We start from the raw sequence: 25,975 nt of genomic DNA, 5'->3' as shown, positions 1-25,975 counted from the left end.
TTTAATTGTATGGACAGTATCTTGTATTACCTGTTTATTGTATATTTAGGAAGTAACATTCCTTAAAGTGCAATATTTAGCATTTCCTTAATAAGAATGCTTGCCTCGGTGTTATGTACATACAATAATGTTTATAGCAGTAGTATTTTTATGTTACAGCATTTCATATAATGCTTTACTTTACATTTGTTGATATTGTTTGTTTCTTTGTCTTTACTATACTGTCAACAAGTTAGTAACTAGATACACAGGTTCAATATGGATGATCAGGTGTGGATCTTCTTCTTCTTCCTCCTCTTCATTTTTCCCACTTCTGTGCGGTGTCTATCAACCTTCTCCATACAGCTCAGTCCTGCACCTCATCATCAGTCAAGCCCTCTTCCTCCAGATCTTCTTTTACTTTACCTTTCCACCTCCACTTTGATCTCCCTCACTTTCTCTTCCTCTGTACTTCCATACTCATCATTCAAGTGAGGGGGCATGATTTATGAACAGGCTATAGTGGAAGACCTTTCAAGCGCTTGGACCGTTGCTACAGATCTTGGAGTAATTAGACCAGCGGATTACTCTGTACCATGAAAGATGGTGTCTGTGTAGGAAATAAAACAGTTCAGGAATAATTAACTATCAGACATGTCTCTTCTAGCTTTACATGATCCAATAGTGCCAAATATTAAGAGCTAAACTGCATCTTCTGGCACTAGATGGCCCAGATCTAATCTGAGGCAGGCAAACTCACTTGGTACTCTGTGGGTGAAGTTTGAACCCCTTAGGGCATTTCTTGCTTAATTCCAGTGCTCTTCCATTTTGGGAAGAGTGTTGCATAAGAATTGTGTTGGACGTCAGGTACTGAGTAGGGTGGCATCAATGCTTGCTGTTTTGATTTCTCAAGGTCTTGAGAGGTTCCAGTGAAAGTGGGCAACAAAGAACTTTTTTTTAGAGGAAGATGGACTAGAGATTCATAAATAGAAGATTCTTCATTCAGGTGTGGAATGGCTGAAGGTTCTATAATAATACCATCTTGCTGCATTCCTGAAAGTCTATAGTTACTTAAAAGTTTAGGCCAGTGCTAGCTTCTTGCCAATAAGCAAGGCACATTCCATTCTGTCACTTGTATAAATGGATAATTGACTTAGAAAATGTATGGATATAAGAAGTGATTGCTCCATTCCTTTTTTTCCCAAGTATTCTATAGAAAGAAAATTTGAAAATATGTAAATGAATATATGTAATTAAGAAAATCAAATTATTTAAAGTCTAAAATCAATAAAACTCAATGACAAAAAAAAAATAACATGATGTTTGCATGGACATTCAACAATAAATAAGCACTCCTTTTACTTTATGATTTAGGCCTCAAATTCTGTGGTGGTCAGATGAAAGCTGCCCGATGGACTGTTTGTCACCTTCTGTGATGCTATTATCCATCCCTCTTATATTTAAAGTGATGTCTCTGAAGAAACAAACAAGGGCTGGGGCCAGGCACTGCTGTTGGCCTGTCAGGATATTTCAGCAGGGAGTGGCTGCCGTGTTTTCTCTGAGTCAGACAGCTGGAGACTTGGCCCTTCTCTAAGCACACAGAAGTTCAACCCGTCTTTTTACTCTGTCCTTTTTTTTTTTTGATGAAAAACTGCAGCCTGTAATACAATCAAGCATTTATTAAAACGAATACTTGAGAAGTTGCCAAGTCAAACCAGACTATCTGTAAATGAAACTATGCTGACAATAAAAGTACTTGAGGATCTTTTTTCTTTCTTTCTTGTTTTACCTCTCCGTGTTCTTCCTTCATCGCGGATTAATTGCCCAAAGCGAAAGATTCGCCATCAGACACATCAGGTATCCTGTGTGTAACTCAGATTTTTTCTGATGAGACAAGCCTGTTTGACTGGTAATGACAGCCTGGCTAATTTCATGGGTGGGTCACACATCAATAAAAGACTTTGTGTACAGACAATGAATACAAATTGCAAAATCATTGGGGCGGCTTTTCTTATAAGATGTAGCCGTGGCACTTTTCAAAGGACCTTTTTCCATTCATTGGCTATGCCTGAGGTCTTGCTGGGGTGTGCGTAGACTCAGATTAAAAATGGACAGGAACAGCAACTTCTAAGACAGTTCTTTTAAAAAGCTCAACTTCATTAGGAGTTACAGGCATCCTGTGCAGGGTTACTACTTCTATCTGCACCTGAAATTGCCAGGATAGGAGGCTCTGTTTATCCAACAACCCCAAATTGGATTAAGCAGACTTAAGAATGTTATGTTGCATTTCAGCTTTTGGTCCTCTAGTTTTGTCCTGAAGAGTCCATCTTAGCCATAAGCCAGATTCTTAATTAGTGGCGTACTTCTACTTTGATATAAAGCTCACTTTCAATTTGACTTATTCAATGTATGACCTTCAGGGGGAGGAACAGAGTCCCAACACCCAGACACAACTTTACAGACACAAGTCATGGGTTTAAAGGAACAATTATTTTTATGAAATAACTTACACAAGTTCCACTTTTCCATAATTCAAACACAATACCATTTTTTTTTCTTTCCTTAACTTCTTCACTTCTCCAAGCAAGTAATGCCCTCCCAACTCTGCCATCTTGATTGAGGTGAGCGAGCTCCTTTTACGCTGCATCTGGGAATATTTCCAACTATACAGCACTTCCACATGAGGTGAAAAAGGCCTCAAAGTAGGGACACCTAATTTCAGCAGCTACCTCTTACAGCACCTATCAGAACTGCCCAATAAGACTGCAATTCCCTGGTTGCCCCAAGGGTGTACACAAGGGTGCCCCAGTAAAGGGATACTGCTCCCTACCACGTTGAAGGAGTATGTAATTCTAATAGGCAACCTCCCCCTGTTCTTCCACTTTGCTGTCCCACCCAGGAAAGTGAACACCAAGCATCCCAGTTGGGATGTCTGTTGTCATGGATGGGCGTTTTATGGATCACCTTAAGAGCTCAACTCAGATATGCGATACCACTGCAGGACAAGTACTAACAGTATTGTCTCTTCCTTCCACCATTCAGAGAAGACACCCAGTGAGGTCTAATGACCTCTCCCTTATGCCCAGAGAAGGCCCATGCCTTCTGGTTGGAGCTGTTTAAAGTCAAATGTTCCTGGAAGGGGGGTGTAAGTTTTGCACGCTATACTACCACAGGATGGCGCTCCCAAGCCAGACTCACTCTTCAGAGCTACTTGAGATAAAATCCTCTGACAACTTGCTTGTGGTTCACTTAATTGCTCCCTCACACACCTGTTTCTTTTCAAAGGTCCTTTCTTTGTTTGGTTGTCTGGCATTAAACAGGGAGGCCTGGTTATCACCCAAACTACTCGATTGGACTCTTTGAGTCACTCAGTGTCCATAGCATCCATTTACAGAATCTATCCACTATACGGGCCTTCTGACCAAGCAAGGGTCCCTCCATCCCAATTGGGAAGCCAGTTCATCCTTACAATCCATTACAAATGAATTTCAAATTACACTCTTAAATCCATCAGCCATGGCTCATTTAAATTTGGGGTAAAAATGTTAATGTTTTACGAATTGTATTATGCTCACTGCTGTATTTTATTTATTTGTACTAAGTTTTTATGTGATGGCTTTGTTCTTTGTTGATGTGTTTTTAATGTTGTCATAGTCTCTCTGTAAAACCTGCCAACAAACTAAATATCCCTCTTGGGACAATAAAACTTAATTCAATTGAATTGTAGTACTAGGGTGTTGTACCGTGTTAGCCAATGTGAATGTATTGAGAAGTCAAGCAAAATTGCACATTTTATTGGCTAACTAAAAAGATTACAATATGCAAGATTTCAAGGCAACTCAGGCCACATCTTCAGGCAAGATGTAATCAAATGGGCCTGAGTTGTCTCAAAAGCTTGCATTTGAATTGAATTGAAAATTGAAATTTAATTATGACTGCAAGGCCAACTGTGCACAAACTCAAATAACACAGCAGTAATCAAGCGCCTATGCATTAATCCAAAAGGATAGGCCTAATTTTGAGAAACGATGAAACTAAAAAATACAGGCATATGAAAAAGTTTGTAAACCCCTCTCAGCCTGCATAATAATTTACTTTCAACAAAAAAGATACCAGTGGTATGTCTTTCATTTCCTAGGAACATCTGAGTACTGGGGTGTTTCCCGAACAAAGATTTTTAGTGAAGCAGTATTTAGTTGTATGAAATTAAATCAAATGTGAAAAACTGGCCGTGTAAAAATGTGGGTACCCTTGTAATTTTGCTGATTTGAATGCGTGTGTAACAGATTGTGTATCTGTACATCGTTCTACAATTCAGCGCAATTTGCACAAAGAATATCTGTATGGCAGGGTGATGAGAAAGAAACCCTTTCTGCACTCACGCCACAAACAGAGTCGCTTGTTGTATGCAAATGCTCATTTAGACAAGTCAGATTCATTGTGTAACAAAGTGCTTTGGACTGATGAGACACAAATCGAGTTGTTTGGTCATAACAAAAAGCGCTTTGCATGGCAGAAAAAGAAACATTGCATTCCAAGAAAAACACCTGCTACCTACTGTCAAATTTGGTGGAGGTTCCATCATGCTCTGGGGCTTGTGTAGCTAATTCACGAACTGGGGATCTTGTTAAAGTCGAGGGTCGGATTAACTCAACCCAATATCAACAAATTCTTCAGGATAATGTTCAAGGATCAGTCACAAAGTTGAAGTTACATAGGGGTTGGATATTCCAACAAGACAATGACTCAAAACACAGTTCGAAATCTACACAGGCATTCATGCAGATGGAGAAGTACAATGTTCTGGAATGGCCGTCACAGTCCCCTGACTTGAATATCATCGAAAATCTATGGAATGATTTGAAGCAGGCTGTCCATGCTTGGCAGCCATCAACTTTAACTGAACTGGAGAGATTTTGTATGGAAGAATACAAAAAAAACCTCCATCCAGAATCCAGACACTCATCAAAGGTTATTGGATGCGTCTAGAGGCTGTTATATTTTGCAAAAGGAGGCTCAACTAAGTATTGATGTAATATCTCTGTTGTGATGCATATTGCACATTTTCTGTTAATCCAATAAACTTAATGTCACTGCTGAAATACTACTGTTTCCATAAGGCATGTCATATATTAAAAGGAAGTTGCTACTTTAAAAGCTCAGCCAATGATAAACAAAAATCCAAAGAATTTTTCATGACTAAGCTGATAATTAAAACAATCATGCAATGTGCATAATGATAGGTTTATGACTGGCCTAGCTGAAAGGGGATTGCAGGTATGAAAGGTGACACACAACAGTGATAGACTTTGTAGACACTAGGGCAACACTATGGGGTGATACATTTCTTTCTTCCTGCTGGATGGCCCGGCATGGTAACGAGCAGAAGCATCTACATGAAGAAGAGAAAGTGAGCTTAGCCTTGGCAGAGGCATGCAATATCTCCAGGGAACTCGAGAGGGCAGGTGGTTTAAAAATTAGCTGGGATGACTAACCCTTATTTAATAGAGAGCAAGAGACCATAAAGGATGTTTGGAATATCAGCTGAGCAAGAAGGAACAAAGAAGTGGAAGGTGGGATGATGATGGACTTTTAAAAGTGACGACTGACTTAAGGCCTTTTAAAATTACTTAGAGTGACTAGGCTTATTCCAGGATCAAGACTGTTACTTTAAAATAAGTTCATCAAAAACATGGGGACACAGCTGGAAACTTGCTAAGGGAAAGTTTCACACAAACATTAGGAAATTTTTCTTCACACAGAGAACCACAGACACTTGGAATAAGTTACCAAGAAGTATGGTAGACAGTAAGACTTTAGAGACTTTCAAAACTCGATTTGTTGGGGTGAATGGCCAGTTCTCATCTAGATTGTTCTAATGTTCTAAAAAAAAAAAACCTGTGGCACTTACTGGAAGAAGTGGGACTCCTTTAAATCCAAAGGCTGCTTAAGAGACAAGACCCTTACAGGCTACATAAGAAATAGAAGTGTAACAGTCTTGCTGGGCCAAATGTATAAACTGTACCTAAAAAGTATTTCCTTCCATGGACTTTTCACATTTTATTGCTATACAAATTTAAATGATCCATCCATTTTCTAACCCGCTGAATCCGAATACAGGGTCACGGGGGTCCGCTGGAGCCAATCCCAGCCAACACAGGGCACAAGGCAGGAACCAATCCTGGGCAGGGCGCCAACCCACCACAGGACACACATAAACACACCAGGGCCAATTTAGAATTCGCCAATCCACCTAACCAGCATGTCTTTGGACTGTGGGAGGAAACCGGAGCGCCCGGAGGAAACCCACGCAGACACGGGGAGAACATGCAAACTCCACGCAGGGAGGACTGGGGAAGTGAACCCGGGTCTCCTAACTGCGAGGCAGTAGCGCAACCACTGCGCCACCGTGCCGCCAATTGTGGATTTAATTACAAATTGTCGACAATGATTAACAGAACAAAAACACTTTTTAATATCAAAGTAAGAACAGATATCTGCAAAGTGGTCTAAGTAAATAACAAATATGAAACACAAAATAATTAAAATACATACTGTATGTATTCACCCCCTTTGATATGACACATGTAAATCATCACTGCTGTAGTCAACTGAATTTAGAAGTCACAGAATTAGTTCAATGGAGACCATCTGCCTGGGGTTTCAGTTTATCATAGTATAAATGCAGCTCATCTGGCTTGTCCAGCTTATGTTGTGTGTTGGCCTAATTACAAAATAAAGTCAAAAGATCACTCTAAGCAACTCTGTGAAAAGTTGACAGAAAAGCACAAGTTAGAGGATGGAGACAAAAAAATATCCAAGTCACTGAAAATCCTTGGAAGTTCAGTTAAATCAGACATTAAGAAATGGAAAGTGGATCTCACAGCTGAAAACCTGCTTAGACCAGGTTGTCCACAAAATCTGAGTGATCAGGTCAGAAGAAGACTAGTAATGGAGACCACCATGAGACCTCTTATGACTCTGAAGGACTTACAAGCTACAGCAGCTTAGGTGACAACTGTCTCCCTATTGCTTTAGAAGTCACAACCTTATGTGAGAATGACAAAGAGAAAGCCACACACATAACATCATAGCTAAGAGTTTTCAAGAGGACACATGGGGGACTCTGATGTCAGCAAGAAGAAGGTTCTATGGTCTGATAAGACCACAACTGAGCTTTCTGGCTATCAGACCTGAACACCTGTAAGGCAAACGCAGCACATTTTTGAAAAGCAAAATATCTGCACCATGAAGTAATCATGGTGGCAGCGTCATGGCGTGGAAATGTTTCTCTGCAGCAGGCCCTGGAAGGCTTGAAAGGGGAAAATGGGTACAGCAAAATATAGGGAAGGCCTGGAAGAAAAACTGATGCAATGTGCAAGAAACTTGTGCCTTGGGAAAAGATTTGTTTTTCAGCAAGACAACTACCCGAAGCATAAAGCCAAAACAACACAGGAATGACTTAAAGACAAAAATGTTAATGTAATGGAGTGACCAAATCAGAGTCCAGTCCTCAGCACAATTGAGTATTTGTGGCTGGGCTTCAACATGGCTTTTCTCTCACAATCTGCTAGAACAGTCTTACAAAGACGAATGTGGAAAAATGGCAGTGTCAAAGCCGATAGAGACCTGTGCGAACAGACCCATAGCTGTCATGGCTGCCTAAGGTGCATCTGCTAAATACTGACCTGAAGGGGGAGAAAACTTATAGGATAAATTATTTTAGATTTTTTAATTAATTTACACCACTTTGCAGAGATGTGTTTTCATGTTGACATTAAAGAGTCTTTTTCCTGTCTGTTATCAAAAAAGCCAAATTAAATCCATAGTGATACATTGTTATATAATAATAAAATTTTTATACTTCCAAGAAGTAAATACTTTCTATTTGAGGACAATTAGACATTTCGCTGAGTTTGATATTTCTAAATCAATCCAATGCCTCATGAGGGTGGAGATTAAAATAGGGAAAGCGATTTAATCGCAAAGAGCAGGCTTGGTCTGCAATAGAAATAAAATCCTGCAATACTTCTTTACATTCCCTGCTTTGTGCCCCCAATAAATGCAAGTTATGCCAATATACTAACAACCCAATAGTGCTTCACTCATTCAGAATATGGAACCAATGTAGTAATTATTTTAAGATAGAGAAGCTTTTATCTGTGGCACCTCTGCACGAGAACCACCTTTTTCTACCCTTGCAAACATCTGCAGTTTTTAATGTCTAGAAAACATTTGGGATTAAATCACTTAGAGATCTGTACATACACAATGTCTTTGTATCCTACGAACAATTACATTCCAAATTTAGTTCCCAGCAACACATTTCTTTTACTTCCATCAAATTAGAAACTTTGTTAAACAGAACCTACCTGATTTTCCTCACCTCCCACCTTCCTCTAAGCTGGAATAAATATTGCTGAGTTTCGAGGACTCAGACAGCATTTCTGCAATATATAAAACCACTTTACAGTCCCTCCCTTTCAAAGTTCTAAGAGGACAGTGGGAAAAGGATATCTCACTCAACATATCAGAAAAGGAGTGGAAGATAGCAATGCAGAGAATTCACTCGAGCTCCATATGTGCAAAGCATACAATTATTCAACTCAAAATTATATATCGAGCACATCTGTCTTGCTTAAAATTCCCCAAAATGTTTCCAGGGCAGGATCCAACCTGCGAACGCTGCAATCAAGTTCCAGCCTCACTGGGCCACATTTTGGGCCTGCACCAAATTAACATCATTTTGGAACAAAATTTTTAATTACCTTTCAGACAGCCTTGGTGTCACAGTCCCTCCTAACCTATTAACAGCTGTGTTTGGTGTACTCCCAGATGGGCTTAAAGTGGAGAAGGAGAAACAAACTGTAATTGCCTTTACTTCACTAATGGCATGTAGACTTATCTTGCTCAAATGAAAGAATGCTCACTCACCTCTTTTAAGTCAGTGGGTAACTGATGTTTTATATTATTTGAAATTGGAAAAAAATCGACTTCTCACTTAGAGATTCTGTGCAGAACTTTTTCAAAACCTGGCAGGATCTAATCAGTAATATTTTGGATTAAGCGCTTAAAGCACTGAGGAAGCAGTTTCTCTCCCCATTTCTTTTTCTTCTCCATTTATCTTGATCCGCTTATTAAACTCATCGATTTACTTATTTTTACTAGCTTTAAGTTTTACTCCATTGGCCATGTTCTCTTTCTCCGGGGTGGGCTTGATTTGTTTTCAATCCTATTTTTGTAAAAATTGAGCTATTTGTATGGAATGATTACAATAAAATCAATAAAATTAAAATAAATAAATAAACAAACAAAGAGCAATGCTACTGTTGTCAAAGTTTTAGACCAATAGCAAAGCTGTGGTTATGAAGGACTGACATATACATGTGTGTCATGTGGGTGGAGAGCAACGTATTGCAAGGGGAAAAAACATTCTGTTAAACCAGAGTTCACTGTGGCATTTAAAGACATCACAGAGTTAGTGGCAAAAGTGAAGGATACATTGCCGCTGGCCTGAGGGTTCTGTGTCACTCATAGTTTGAACAATATAGTGTACAGTATAATGTATTGGAAAAAAATGAGCTTTAAATTGGCATTTGTGCAAAATGGTGGGTAGTCACACCCAGTTAAAAGGAGATGATAAAGAACTCCCATTAAGCAAAATGTTTATGATGTTGATAATGATGAGCCACAGATGCTACAGATTTCTCTCGTTAATATACCCAAAATAGTAAACATGCCTAACAACTCTAATACTAGCTGAACCATGGAGGAGTTTACACAGAATTCAAGTTCTGACTGTTCATCTAAACCAGTAACTAAAGTAAGTAAAAATTACTATGTAATTGTAAATTCCAAACATTCCATAGTAGAATTTGTTGTCACACACGTGCACCTTTGGGACAGCTTAAAGGCTCTGGTGGTGGCAATTCAACACTGATCCAGAAGGTGCCAGTGTATACTAACACCTCTTCTTTTCCATCACTCTACAGACCAGATGATTGACAGCCAGACCACCTCTGGTATCCTTCCCCCTGCCTGGCCTGCACTTAACAGGAAGTGTGCTCATCCTTGCCAGTCTGGTCATAGGCTTGGGTCCTGCAGGACATTGTTTTTTGCTGAAAAGCCTTTAATACTTGTCTTTATAAAATATGGGGTTGTGGTATTCAATCAAACGTTTTTCATTTGTTCTGTCTCTTTTAACAAAATATAGACTAAAAATCAAACAAAGTTCTTGCTGAAATACTATCATTAATATCAGTCAGTCTGTCAATCATTTTCTAACCTGCTTAGTTCTGAACAGGGTTGCGGGGGTCTGTTGAAGCCTATCCCAGCTAGCATAGGATGCAGGGCAGGAACAAAACCCTGGGCAGGGTGCCCGTCCATTTCAGGGTGAAAACACATACACACAAACACCCCTGCCACACACTAGGGCCAATTTAGAATCTCCAATTCAGAATCTCCAATTCATCTAATCTGCATGTCTTTGGACTATGGGAGAAGACTGAAAAACCCACGTGGACACAGGGAGAACATACAAATTCACCAGGGAGGACCCAAGATGTGAACCCTGATCTCCTTACTGCAATGCAGCAGCGCTACTACTGTATCATTAACGTTTCCTTAACAAATTTAATACATCATTGAGATGTTCATTTGCTTGTGTTTTTGGTTGAACCCAGACAGGTTTACAGTGTACAGATTGGAAGACATTGGGGGGTGGATTTTTAGAGAGAACCTCTGTGGGCATAGCCTGGTCAGTGCAGATTATGTCACTATTCAGTAACAATATTTTAGTAAGTTCTCTCCAGTCATGTACTCTAATTCTGAGCATCGCTTGTACCCTCACAAATCTAGGAGTGTAATGCTTGTTGTTTTGTGGAACTGAGCCTTTATAGACCAGATCTTACATGTTTTTGAATCAGAGGGCAGAAGTAGGAGATGAGCAATGGCAAACACACAAATAGCAGAAAAAAGGAAGAAAGGCCAACCTCTGATGGACAGAGAAACAGAAAGGGAGGAGGGAAAGGATGTGAGAAAATAGAGTGATTTGATATGATATTGACCTAGAGACTGGGTAAGCCTCCCTGGTGGAAAGAGAAGAGTAAAAGATCTGTGAAAGCAGACCTAGAAAGGCTTGTCTCTGTTCATTTTGATACTTTGAGTATCCCTCTCACATACATATTGCTACTCCACAGATCAGCTGTTATTGCACACTTTACCCTCTTTGGCATTATTATTAGTAGAGGGTGACCATAAGTCCTGCTTGCTACAATGTTAATATTATACACAATGGTCTCTAGTCCATCCTTTTGGATGTTACAGAAATGGCCATCCCTGTGGGTCACATTCAAGTGAAAATCAGGTAGATAAACATAACGATATGAACAGATGATGGGTTAGATGAGTTCAGAACCAGTTGGGGTTTCATCTCTAGTTAGGCATCACAATTGTTGTACAGTAGGTGGCTTTGTCAAAATATAATACAGTTACACAATGTCAGTTTCCTCTCATGATATTTTTCTCACTTCCCTCTCTATGCCTGTTTTTATAATCTTGACATACTAATTCATTCCTTCCTTACCCCTTTATTCCTTCATTCCTTAAGCAGCTGGGGGTGGTACTCAGCCGGGACGCCCAGGAGGACCGGAGGAGGGCTTGCGCCTCCTCCAGAACATGAGGGGGGAACCGCCCTGGTTGCTTTGGGGGCTACCAACCCTTTAGGTGCCCGTGGTCACCGCCAGGGGGCACCCCAATGCCCGGAGAGCCCTGGGCCTCAGCACTTCCGCCACACCAGGAAGTGCTGGGGGGAAGAGGAGCAAGAACACCTGGAGTGCTTATGGGGATACAGCCGGCACTTCCGCCACACTGGGGCATGTTGGTGGAAGATTGTTGGAGCACACACGGAGCACATCCTGGGCGACATCCCTTCATTAAGGGCTGGAGTTGGGTGGAAAAGGATGAGGTCTGGGATAGGAATGAGGAGGCCTGAAGAGAGGAAACGCAGTATGGAAAAAGGCCTGGACTTTGGGGGTGATTGGTGCTGCGGCACTGGGTTGTGCACTTTATTATTGTAAATAAATGTGTGTTGAACTTTAAAATGATGTCCGTCTGTCTGTGTCCAGGCTGTTTCCCACACCCTCCTGATTGCCCACTTTAAGACCTACTTTCAAGTATATTTACTAGACTTTCCACATTCAGAATTTCCATCCATTTCTCTATATTCTTATATCTGTAACTCTATTACAGGATTGTGGGTCTCTTCAAGTTAACACAAAACACAACTTAATTTAATTCAGGGTTGTAGCTGTAGGTCTTCTCAGTGATTGAGCTGGCAAGGTGGGTGCATCATTAAGTCAAATGCATACAAAAATAAAAATTCACAGTATTTAAAATTATATTGAAAATTCAAAAATAGAAAAAAAATCACAAAATGAATGACAATTTCATCATACACAGACACACAGGAGTTTGTTCTCTTTCATATAACATTACAATATTTCATTTATGTTAAACTTCAGTTACACTATACACTTAAGTTATTTTTTTTTTTAACTTTCTAAAGAACATTACAGTTAAGTGGTATGGATTATGGTTTGAAATTGTTTGCCCCCAATGCATTACAAATATGCAAGGCAGAAGAAAGTCCCTCCTCAGAATATCAGTAAAATCATCTAGAACATGACATTTAAAGTTTATTGGATATAAGTTAGAATCTGTTTAGCAGTTGTGGTGATTGTAATTGGGAGGTCCATTATATTGCACATGATGCACAACAAGGATCTATTCAGAAACCGCTGTTCTATTCAATCGACATGCTTCCATTAAAGCAGGTTATATTGAAACACAAGGTGATCTACCACAGCTATGGAGATGACATGCATCTTTACCTAGCTATAGCACCTGATTACCCTGACACTCCTGGCTCTCTAATCCAATGTCTTGCTGGTATTTCTAAATGGATAAGTAGTTATTTTCTCAAGCTAAATAAAAGAAAAAAACAGAATTCTTAGTTTTTGGCAAAATATAAAATGTGAAATAAACTTGAACCCTTAGCATTGAAAGTTAAGGCTGAAGTACAAAATGTGCATGCAATTGTAGACTCTGACCTACATTTTAAATCACACATTAACCAGATTACTAGGTCTTTATTTTTTCATTTAAGGAACATTGCAAAACTTACACCTTATATATCATTGCAAGATGCAGAGGAATTAATTTTGGTTTTATTCAGTTAGTTTACTGTAATGTACTCCTAACATGACCACCTAGGAAAAACATCAATCAAATGTAATTAGTTCAGAATAAAGCCCCAAAAATCTTAACCAGAAAAAGAAAATTTGAGCACATCTCACCAGTTCAAGTATTGTTACATTGGTTGCTCATGTCCTTTAGAACTAACTTTAAAACCTACTATAAAATTTTAATGATCTTGCTTTTTCCTATGTTTTGTAATACCTGTCCTCCTATACTCCAATTCATAACCTTAGATCTTCTAATAGTGGGCCGCTTACTGTTTCAAGAGTTAAGAATAAAAGAAGTGGTGAGGCCTCCTTTTGCAAAAATCTGGTATTCTGTACGTTACCGAAAGATATACAACAGGCTAACACCATGGATCATTTTGAAATACTCCTAAAACACTTTTTAATTTGGCTTTATTGTAGCTATATTTAGTTGTATCCATAATAGACTATACATGCATGGAATTATCATATTCTTCATAGATTTCTGCTTTCTTTTTCTGTTTTTTGTGTGGTAGCATTTTGCTCCACCAACACCACCTGATTGTGGCCCTGAGCAGCTGCTTGTGATGCTCAGAACTAGACGGGTGCCCCAGATGTCCATGATATTCTTTGTATTGAATCCTGGAAACATTGAGGAACAACATAAGTACATTTATGATAGGTTGAATGCCCAGAGAGGAATTGCTGGCCTTTTGGCCTTGGAAGCCCTGCAGATTTAATTTTTTCCTGCCATCCCAGCCATCTGACCTCATCATCATATTTTAGAGACTTACAGTAGAATACAATACTGTAAGCCTGTATTAATGCAGTTTTTGGTATTTATGAATGATTATTCTAACTTAATTTAATTAGTTTTTCTTTTCTTGCAACTATTTCTTTGACATTTTGTAAAGCATGTCAATCTATGGCAGCATGGTGGCGCAGTGGTAGCGCAGCTGCCTCACAGCTAGGAGACTTGTGTTTGCTTCCTGGGTCCTCCATACGTGGAGTTTGGATGTTCTCCCCGTGCCTGCGTGGTTTTCCAGGTGCTCCGGTTTCCTCACACAGTCCAAAGACATGCAGATTAGTTGCATTGGCGATTCTAAAATGTGCTTTGTGTGTTTGTGTGCCCTGCGATGGGCTGGCGCCCTGCCCGGGGTTTGTTCCTTCCTTACGCCATATGTTGAATGGGAATGGCTCCAGCAGACCCCCCTGACCCTATGTCAGGATATAGTGGGTTGGAAAATGACTGAATAACTGATTTTGAACTACATCCTGTGTTTGAAAATGTGCTAGACAAATAAATGTTGTTGCTGTTTCATAGCGTGTTTTTGTAGATATATAAAATGAAACATTTTAATAAAGCTTGCAAAATCCATCCATCCATCCATTATCCAACCCACTATATCCTAACTACAGGGTCACGGGGGTCTGCTGGAGTTTACATGTTTCCCCATGTTCTTGTAATAGAAAAAAGAGTGAGGCTAGATAAGAGAGACACCTTTTCTTTTAGGTACCATCGGTTATTAATCACCACAACTTGCCTATAGGTAGTTGCTTGCCAGTCATAGACCCATAAGACACTGGTAATCTGAGGCTGACTTTATTTAATCAAAGACCTTCAGCTTTTAAATTGTTGGAATGTAGGTAGCTCACTTAAAATTAAAGAAAAGCTGCAAGCTACATAGAACTGACCATTGTATTCTTCAAAGCGGGCCCCTTCCTCTGCCCCACACTTTGTGCCTGCAGTTCACATGGCATCAATCTGCAAATATTTGTTCAAGGAAAGTTAATGCAGTGTGATATTTACTTGTGCTCATTTCAGGAGAGTGTCTGAAGCAAAAGCTGTGTTTACCTATAAGTAAATGTGACATTCACAAGGGCACCTTTTAAAGAAGGAACTCAAGCTGAACTGCACGCCTATTAGAAAGAGAGCAAGCCAAAGAGAGAGGCATCTGACCAAAGAAAGCCATCTCTGAAAAGAGTAAGGAGTGCAATGGTTTAGAAGGCAACAGACAGACATGCAGATGACAAATACATGTGAAAGGCACTTTATTAGATAGATAGATAGATAGATAGATAGATAGATAGATAGATAGATAGATAGATAGATAGATAGATAGATAGATAGATAGATAGATAGATAGATAGATAGATAGATAGATAGATAGATAGATACAGTAGATAGTGTCACGCACGCGCGAGTAGGAGGCCGCGGATTGATTCGATAACACCTGGGAAACCATTCGCCAGGGAATGGGGGTATTAACTTTCTCCCTCTGCTTCCTCATAGAAAGAAAGACCTTCCTGCACCATAGGCTGGATTGACCGCAGTGCGTACTTCCGCCCTTCCTCCGCCATCTTGCCCTGACGCCATCCTTCCCATCCTCCCTTGCGGTCCTTCCCGCATTCCTCCACTTCCGGCTCCTCCCCAATAAAATGGCGCGACGCCAGGAGTCGGCGCGCGATATGAACTGTTTGTTTATAATTTTGACCTGTTTTTTGTGTGTACAATATACGGGGCCGGAAACCCCAACCCTTATTGCTGTCTCCTCGGTCCTTCACATCTGGCGTAGTCGGCAGGATAGAGAGATCCCGGAATGACGGAGGGACAGGACCTCAACACGTGCTGCAGGAATGAATGACCAGCTCCAGGGCTGCAGCTGCGCAAGCCGCCACCACCGGGAGCTGGAGGCCACGAGGCCAGGTTAGTGGAAGCCCAACGGGCGAGACCAGACCGCCCAGGCAGCCGCCTCCTCCTAGTCCGATGGGCCCTTCGAGGACGCCGACGCCTACCTGGGCATGTTTGAGAGGACGGCCACCCGAACGAGTGGCAGCGGTCCGAGTGGGCGCCCATCTGGCGCCATACCTGAAGGGACCGCGCTGCGGCCTATTATGACCTCCCTGAGGAGGAGGCCGCTAATTACGACCTCCTCAAGCCCAAATACTGGCCCGCTACGGCATTAGCCCGGCCAGCAGGCGGCGAATGGCGGAACTGGGTCTTTGACCCTGAAAAGCCCCGCGCCCAGGCGCTCGAAGTTCTGGGGCAAGATGGGCCGCTGGCTACGGCCAGAGACCCGACGGGCGGAAAGTGGTCGAGCGGGTGGCCTGTGAAGGCCTGGTCAATGCGATGCCCAGTTCCCTCGCCCAGCAGGTCCGGGACACGCCTATCAGAACATGTCGGGCCTCCTCGACGCCCTGGAGCGCCAGTTGGCGGTCCTCCGACTTGGGGGTCAGAAAAGCCTGCTCGCGGGAACCGGCAGGGACGGGCGGCCACCCCGAGCCCTCGACGCGCTGCAGAAGCGCCAGCCAGAGCCAGAGAGGCCGGGTCCGCCGCTGTTTCAAGTGTGGCGAGACCGTCACCTGCTGCCAAACTGCCCCATCACATCGCCCGGAGCCTATGGACTGCAGCTGGACATCGCGGAGAGGTATTGTACCCGCCGCATCCCTTGGCGAGTCCGAACACGGGAGTGGTGTTGCTAAATGGGCACGCCGTGGTGGCTTTGTTTGATTCCGCAGCAACATTACCATTGTTGCTCGCCGTTTGTCTTACCGCAACAGTGGTTAAAACAGCATTTGTTGGTCACCTGTGTGCATGGGGGACTAGGTCATATCGTTCCGCCACTGCTATGTCACCTGGAAGGGGAACCAATCCAAATGACGGTCGCTGTGTTACCTGACCCCCTTCCCAGTGATTTTGGGACAAGACTGGTCTAAAAGAATCAGCGGTAAGCCATTCGCGCTCCCGGGCCTCGTTGGATCTTGTTATGAGGGGAAAAGGCACCCTCCCGCGGCCTCCACGCGTGCACAAGGGCAGGCCCTATGGGCGCTGGTGTCTCGGGGACCTTTCCGTGGCTACGGACCTTGACCCGAAGATTCCGCCGGAGAAGGGACTAGCCAGGAACTCTTCCCGGCCCAGGCCCCAAGACCCTCTCGCGCCTGGACCATCAATTTCGGTCCACGCCGCCTCCTTTAAGAGGGAGCAGTGGAATGATGACTCCCGCGCTTTGCCCGAATGCGTCGTTCTGCCTAACAGCTCAACAGCGGACGGATCCACACCGCGGGAACCCTTCTTTGTCCTTGAGAATGATCTGTTGTACCGAAAGTGGCTACCCATGAGGGCGAGGTGCGGAAGTTGTTGCTAATTCAGCGTACCTTCCGGCGGGAGATATGCGAGCTGGCACATGCTCACCTCCTAGGCCCACCTCGGGCCGAAAAACACTGGAGAGGATTAAGCCCGCTTTTACTGGCCTGGGATCAATGAGGAGGTCCGGCGGTTCTGTCAATCCTGTCCGAGTGCCAGACCCGCCAGATTCCTAGGAGGGACCGTGCTCCTCTAGTCCCTATTCCCTCGTGGACATCCCCTTTGAAAGGATAGGGGTCGATTTGGTGGGACCCTGGAGCCCTCAACCCGTGGCCACAAGTATATCCTAGTCATGGTGGACTATGCCACCCGGTACCCAGAGGCGGTTCCCCTGCGCCCGCTAATACTAAAAGCATCGCACGGAACTGGTTAATTTGTTTTCACGCGTGGGCATACCCAAGGAGGTCCTCACGGACCAGGGTACGCCCTTCACTTCGGATACGTTCAAGGAGGTAGCCAAATTACTGCAGATAAAGCACCTGAAAGCGTCGGTCTATCACCCGCAAACTGACGGGTTGGTGAACGTTTAATCAGACGCTTAAGCAGATGCTCCGCAAGGTAGTCAGCGGACGGCAGGAACTGGGACCAGCTCCTCCCGCTCGTGCTTTTTGCCTACCGGGAGGTACCCCAGGCCTCTACAGGCTTCTCCCCTTTGAATTACTATACGGGCGACAACCCCGGGAATCCTCGACATCCTAAAAGAAGGCTGGGAGGCCGAGGCTCTTCCCTCCTCTAACATTTTGAGTACGTGGCGCAACTGCGCGCGACCGACTCACAAAGATCAGGCCCCTCCTAAAAGAGCACGTGACTCGTGCGCAAGCAGCGCAGGCCCGGTGTTACAACCGCAACTCCGTCCTCAGGGAGTTCCGCCCGGGGGACCGAAGTTATGGTGCTCGCCCCGACCTCCCACTCGAAGCTGCTCGCCACTGGCAAGGGCCTTACGAGGTTAAGGAGAGAAAGGACTCGTCGACTATTTGGTGAAACAGCCCAATCGTCGACCGAAAGTGAGAGGATCTATCATGTCAACCTGTTAAAGCCCTGAGAGATAGAGAGGAGCTCCCAGCTCCCGTAGGTCACTCTCCCTTTCGCAAGCACAACTGCCCTTAACCTCGGCGAAGAGCGGACCCCAAGCAGCGGCAGGAGTTAGCCCAAACACTCCGAGCCATCCCCGAGGTAGTGAGCGAGTCACCCGGCCGGACCGCTGATTGAGCACGATATAGTCACGGAGCCCGGGTAATCGTCCGGGAGAGGCCCTACCGACTCCCGGAGGCAAAACGCGCAGAGGTCGAACTGGAGGTGAAACGTATGTTGGACATGGACATAATTGAAGAGAGCCATAGTCCCTGGTCCAGCCCTATTGTCCTCGCCTCCAAGCCAGACGGCTCCTGGAGGTTCTGTAATGACTTTAGACGCCTGAATCAGATCTCCAAGTTCGATGCCTACCCCATGCCCCGCATTGACGACCTCCTTGAGCGGCTGGGTACGGCTCGATATCTGACTACCCTTGACATGACAAAAGGGTATTGGCAAATTCCTTTAACGGCATCCGCAAAGGAGAAAACGGCCTTTAGCACCCCTAGCGGGCACTGGCAGTACAAGGTCCACCCATTTGGGCTGCACGGGGCCCGCGACCTTCCAACGCCTGGTAGATAGAGTGCTGAAGCCCCACCAGTCCTATAGTGCCGCTTACCTGGATGACGTTGTCATCTATTCCGCACCTGGGAGGAGCATCTACTGCAGGTCGCAGCTGTCCTCCGAACACTGGCTAAAGCCGCCTCCGCATAAACCCCGGAAGTGTTTTTGGATTAAAGGAGGCCAAATATTTAGGCTACCTCGTGGGACAAGGACAGGTGCGCCACAGAGCTCCAAAGTTAAAGACATCTTAGAATGGCCCGTCCGTACCAAGAAACAGGTGCAGGCTTTCTTGGGGCTTGCGGGTTACTACCGCCGGTTTGTTCCCGTTTCTCAAAGAGCAGCACCCTTGACTGACCTGACAAAAAGGGCGCCCCTATACGTGGTGTGGACCGACAAAGCAGAACACGCGCTCAGTGACCTAAAGAAGGCCCTAACGCCGGCACCTGTGTTACGGACGCCCGATTTTGGGCTCCGCTTATTCTCCAGACCGACGCCGGACACAGGCCTGGGTGCGTGCTGAGCCAAAGCGCCGATGGTGCTCGAGCACCCTGTGATGTACCTTAGCCGGAAACTGATGGACCGGGAGACCCGGTACGCGGCAGTGGAGAGGGAGGCCTTGGCCATTAAGTGGGCAGTGACCCACCTCCGTTACTACCTGCTGGGTCGCGAATTCGCTCTGGTGACTGATCACGCTGCACTTCAGTGGATGTCCCTACACAAAGAGTCGAATCCGCGGGTCACCAGGTGGTTCCTGGACTTACAGCCGTATAAGTTCACTGTCACTTATCGGCGGGCACCCTTCAGGCCAATGCCGATGCCCTCTCGTATTCACGACCTCTCGGTTAGGTCCGCCCGACCTGACGGTCCTGGGCTAAGGGGGGGATCGTGTCACGCACGCGAGTAGGAGGCGCGGATTGATTCGATAGCACCTGGGAAACCATTCGCGCCAGGGAATGGTGGGGTATTAACTTTCTCCCTCTGCTTCCTCGTAGAAAGAAAGACCTTCCTGCACCATAGGCCTGGATTGACCGCAGTGCGGGACTTCCGCCCTTCCTCCGCCATCTTGCCCTGACGCCATCCTTCCCATCCTCCCTTGCGGTCCTTCCCAGCATTCCTCCACTTCCGCTCCTCCCCAATAAAATGGCCGCGACGCCAGGAGTCGGCGTCGCGCATTATGAACTGTTTGTTTATAATTTTGACCGGTGTTTTTTTGCTGTGTACAATATACGGGGCCGGAAACCCCAACCCTTATTGCTGTCTCCTCGGTCCTTCACAATAGATAATTTTGTTTACTTATATTGTGCCATTCATAACTGCGTCTGTTTTCCATACTAGGTGATTAGTCTTTGCATGAGATGCTGAGAAGGGTCTGTTATTTTGGGGGCTGATTTGGACCTTGAGTTAACCCAAGTCTCAAGTAATAACTGGTCAAGTTAAACAAAGCATCTGTTAGAGATTATTATTTTTATAATATACTAGGGGGCTATGCCCCCTGCTTGCCAACCTGCCACCCCCCGGTCCATATCAGTGACAGGCTGGAATGGTCCTGTTCGCATGCGCCGGCCACTTCGCGTCTCCACCGCTCAAATTGTGAAGAGGGGGGCTGAACGCACCCCAAGGAGAAGCAGTCTCTCCTCTGACACCCCACCTTAAATGATGATACAATGGGAAACACATACAGTTTTTTTTGCCTCCTCTTTGCTCAATTAGCTGCTGGATAGCTGCTGCTGCCTAATGATCTGCATCTTGCGCGGCACACTTCTGTCATATCATCTAGGTCAATATATTCAGTCTCTTTTTGCTTTTACATTTTCATCAATATCGCATTGAACTTTGATTCCGTGTTTGGAATTACATCGTGAAAATGCAGCGTATAACTGCCCGTGACTGAATATTGTTTCTTTCTCTCTACAAGAAATGTGTCTGACAATAGCATTCACACAACTGAGAAATGATTGAACCGTGTACGTGGTTATGTGGGTAGGACTTTTCCAAATCTCTTTACATAAGCTCTTGTCTTGCAGGGCTTCCGGCCCCGGTCGTGGTTTCATCTCTTGGCATAAAAGTATCTCTCTAAGACAATCACGTCTCGTCTTCTTCCAAGATTTTTTTTATAGTACAGAGAAATATGTGTCTTCAAACTGAATGAACATAATGTACATTTGAAAATGCAAGTAATTTGGAGTTATTGGTATTCTATCTGTTAAACATGAGTCGAATCCCATATTTATGCAGGAATTAAACACAACCAATTAGAAGAGTGGAAGTGAATTGATCAGTTCTCATTTCAGGTTCTTAATTACGCCCTCCAATGAAGCACAGATTTGGTGCTATTTGTCTTCATATAAAAACTCAGCTCTGTTTCTCTGTTTCTCTTATTTTTTCTTGCCTGTGTGATTAATGCTACCTATTGACAAGCAGAAAAAATGTTCTTAGTTATGAATTAAAATAAAAGCTACAAGGGAGAAATGATGATGCATGGGATTTGTGAGGTGAGCAATGTTATAGTATTTTATGAACACTGTTTAAAGCAAACTCATTCAATGGAGTTATGTAGCCTAAAAAATTTTGATAATTTCTTAGACCTTAAAGAGTGACAAATATGAATAATGAGTTCATTACTGTTTACAGCTTTGTAAAACTAATAATGCCAATTCATCTACAATATTTTTTAATCCACTATATTCAACTGGTTTAGACTTGCTTGCCTGTTTAATCCTCCTCATTTAACCAAAGCACAGATATGACAGTCCAAAAGCATGTAAGTCTCATAAATGAAAGGCAGAAAGAAGAAATCTTATTAATTAATCAGATAAGGAAAGAGTGGGTCTGATATCAGAGTACAAATTAAACATTAGCAGTGGAAACCAAGAGTAAGACTGAACCATCAGCATGAGACCATCAACCCAGGAATATGAACCTGCACAGCTCTTTGTCTCTTGATACACGTTTAGCTCTCTATGATCGAAGACATAATGAATATAAAGTAGATTTAACAAGTATTCAGACCCCTTCACTTTCTGCACACTTTATTGTAGATTTTATTTTAAATGGATACATTTCCAATTATTGCCCACCTATCTACACTCAATAATCCATAATGACAAAGTGAAAAAATATTTTCAGAAAGGTCTGAAAATGTATTAAAACTCAAAAACTAAAATCTCTCATTCATATTCTGTAAGTATTCAGATAATTAGTTTAGTACTTTCCAGAAGCCCATGTGGCTTCAGTTACAGCTTTGAGTCTTCTTGGGTAAATCTCTACAAGCTTTGCTCACCTGATTTTGGGCACTTTATCCCATTCTTCTGGGCAGATCTACTCAGGCTCCATTAGATTCAATGGGAAGCATCTGTAACTTGCCATTTTCAGGTGTCCCCACAGATTTCTATGGGGTTTAAGTCTGGGCTTTGGCTGGGCCAGTCAAGGACAGCCAGAGACTTGTCCCAAAGCCACTCACTCTGTCTTTGACTATATGCTTCAGGATATTGTCATGCTGAAAGGTGAACTATCGTCAGCTCTGAGGTTGCGTGTACTCTGACAAAGGTTTACCTCAAGGAACTTTCTGTATTTGGCTGCATTCATCCTTCCCTCAAATTCTGACTAGTCTCCTTGTCTCTCCGACTTAGAAGTATCCCGTACCATGATGCATATCACCACAATGCTTCACCACAGTGATTATATTAAGTAGGTGATGAGCAGTGCCGGTCTTGGCCAGACATAGTGATTGAAGTTCTGCCCAAAGAGTTCCATTTTGTCTTATCATACCAGAGAATTTTTTCCTCATGCTCTTAGAGGCATTTAAATGCTGTTTGCCAACTAAAAGTGGAAATTAGCAACTCTACCATAAACATCTATTGAATAAGAGGCTGCTGTGATGGTTGTCCTTTCCAACAGACTCTACCATTTCAACAGATGACTTATGAAGCTCAGTTAGTGTGACTGTTGGGTTCTTAGTCACCTCACTGACCAAGCCCCTTTTGATAATTTACTTAGTTGGGTTGGATAACCAGCTCTGGGATGAGTACTGATGGTTCCAAATGGGTGAGGCCAAAGTGCTCATTGGAATTCTCAAAGCTTTAAAAATGGTATGACACCCTTGTCCTGATCTATGCCTCTCCACAGTTTGATTGCAATGATCTACAGAGAGTTCTTTAGACTTCAGGGCTTGTTTTTGTCCTGAGATGCAGTATAAATTACGGACCTTATATACATAGGTGTATAACTTTCTAAATGATGTCCATTCAATTCAGTTTGCCACAGGTGGACTCCAATCAAGTTCCAGACTCCTCTCAAAGATAATTAATGACCACAGTTTAGAATGCCTTTCTGAACACATGTTGTCAATGTGAATTATTGTAGGAAGACAGATGGGTACAAATGGTAAATATCTCCTTTTAAAATTAAATCTACAACACAATAAAGTATGCAGTAAGTGAAGGGGTCTCACTATTTTCTGAATCCACTGTAGACATAAATATCCACACCTATCAATCCACACATCCATCTTCTAATTTTAGGGTTGGAAGTATTTGGGACCTATCTTAACAGCATAGAGCACAAGGCAGTAACCAGTTTTATTTGTTTGCCAGTTCAGCATAGGCCACACTCACACATGCACCTACACTTGAATGATTTTAATTCACCAGTCACCTATATGTCTGTGAGATAAGGTAGAAAAATATACTGCCTGGACAAAAACCCACATGCACCCTTAGTACCAGGCTGGATTATACTTCTGTACAGATTGTCAATGACAAAATTGTACAGAGATCAAAATTATAAAAAAGTAAAACAACATATCCATCTATTTCCTGACCATGCTTAATCCAACTCAGGATTCTGTGTGCCAGTACCTAACTTGGCAACACTGGCCACCAGGCAGGAGTAAACCCTGGACAAGGTGCCAGTGATGAGAGAGCTTTGTGGCATTAAGCGATTTCAATTAAATAAATAATTCAGACCATCCAGGCTCCAGGTGGGCACAGATGACTGTGAAAACCTACACAAGCCGCTCCAAGGTTGACCAAGGTGCTTGGTTGATCACGCATTCACATGCAGTATTGGTGATTGCCACATCATCACCCATATACTGTTTCAAGGGAGCATGCATAAGGGAAAGAAAGTGGAAAAGGATGAGAGTTGTGTGAATTAGAAGGTGTGAAGACCAGGAGAGCTCCTGTCACCCCAATCCAACACAAACAGGCAACGACACCAGTTCAGTCCAACATAAAAGCCTTTTATTCAGGGAAAGGCACACCATTCAGGAGCACCAACGACGACGGATACCAACAGTCACAAGCACACTAAAACTCCATCCTTTTCCTCCAGAGCCTTGCAGCCTCCTTCATCCTCCACAGGCAAGCTTCACAAGCGTTGTCCTCCAACTATGGCTTCCCTCTGAGAGGCAGCTGCCTCCTATTTAAGCCACACCCAGGAGCACTCCAGGTGGCTCGATAAGGAGGTCTGGAATTGCTCCCAGGTATGGCTGAAGCCCAAAGTAGGGCTCTGCAGCTCTCACAGTTTCCATATCTTGTGGCATCCTCTGAACCCAACAGGGATGTGCCGAAAAATAGTAATTCCCATACAGCCCTGTGGGAAGCCAAGGTGCTGTTGCTAACCCAGGGGGGCTGCCAAGTAACAGTTCAGGGGCGATAGCGCCCTTCAAGACTCCTCTTCCCCTATCCTTCCATTTCATAGACATCCCGGCCGGGTAGTGGTGCTGGCCACCATTTCTCACATTGGTTAAAATAAATAAGACTAGGTTTGAAACTTGTTAAACTTACCTTGCTTGTATGGAATGTTATTTGATTTTAATAAAATCAATAAAATGTTAAAAAAAATAATAATAAAAATAAATAAATAAAAAAGACAGGCAGAAGTGTGGAGCCTGTGCTATCTGATATGGAGTCAGCTGGTCGGGAGAGTGACTGAGCCACACTATGGGAATAGAACTGGCCCTGTGAAGTGCAGACCATGAAGGACTGGCAAAGGGAGACTTGAGCGGGGTTCAGCATGGTGCTGAACAGACACCGAAAAGACTAACAGTGGAGGCCCAAGCCCTGCTAAATACTGACTTGAATTGGGTGAATACTTATTGCTTTTTAAATTTGTAATTCCTGCAAATCACTTTGCAAAGATTTGTTTTCACTTTGACTGTAAAGATTCTTTTTGCAGTTCATCAGTGTCAGCCAAATTAAAGCCACTATGATTTTGACATTGTATAATAATAAAATGTAAAAACTTCCAATGGGGTGACTCCTTTTAAACTAATTTGTTCAACACAAAAAAAACCAAAAACACAATAATGGCAGAATAACAGAACACATTAAACATTACAAGAAGTGATAGAAATAAGTTTATTTATAGCTAGCTGAAATACCCAGCATTGCCCAGGAGGAAAATAAATTGTTTTTAATTGTTTGAGAAAAATATATTTAAAAAAACACAACTTTAAAAATAAAAATAAATTAGCAAACATTGAAGACTCACCAATGTGCTTGTCTTGAGGTCTTATATGTACGTTATCATCTAGTTGACGCTCTGAACCAGCCAACTCTATTTAATTTGAAAAGCAACAGGGGCGCAGTGCTGCTCAAAAATAAAGAATGCTGGCAGTCATCTGGTATATACTAACTGTGTAAGCCCGTGCTGTTAAAAGCACGGGATCCTAGAAATTATTTAAATCGTCAGAACTATTCTGGGCATCTCTCTGCTGTAAGGATTCATGTTGCCAAAGTACTCGCATCATTTGTGCATTAGCAGCTAAGCGACTGTCTTTCGTAGCAGGTTTCCTTTTGCTGGTGTACTGGCCTCGCTTGCGTATCCTCGGAGCTGGAGCCCTCACCCTGACTCTACGTCTCACTTCCGGGTCGGATAGACACACACACTTCCACGCGTAGAACTCTAATTTAAAAAGCAACAGGTGGCTCGGTGGCGCTCGAGCATAAAGAATGCTGGCAGTTGCCTCCAGTTCGCCCTCTGGTGGTCGTTC

General features: G+C 43.3%; 1 long non-coding RNA gene across 1 annotated transcript; it reads right to left on the bottom strand.

Annotated features, from left to right (window-relative positions):
- Positions 1-25,579, bottom strand: LOC120540575. The gene is made up of 2 exons (XR_005635822.1): positions 25,474-25,579; positions 1-1,189 (listed from the first exon to the last, which is right to left on the bottom strand). It is a non-coding gene; the product is annotated as an uncharacterized LOC120540575 (long non-coding RNA).
- Positions 25,580-25,975: the final 396 nt, after the last annotated feature.

Source organism: Polypterus senegalus, chromosome 12, assembly GCF_016835505.1.
Source record: "Polypterus senegalus isolate Bchr_013 chromosome 12, ASM1683550v1, whole genome shotgun sequence".
Classification (NCBI taxonomy): Eukaryota; Metazoa; Chordata; class Cladistia; order Polypteriformes; family Polypteridae; genus Polypterus; species Polypterus senegalus.
This window is presented reverse-complemented; position numbering and strand designations above follow the sequence as displayed.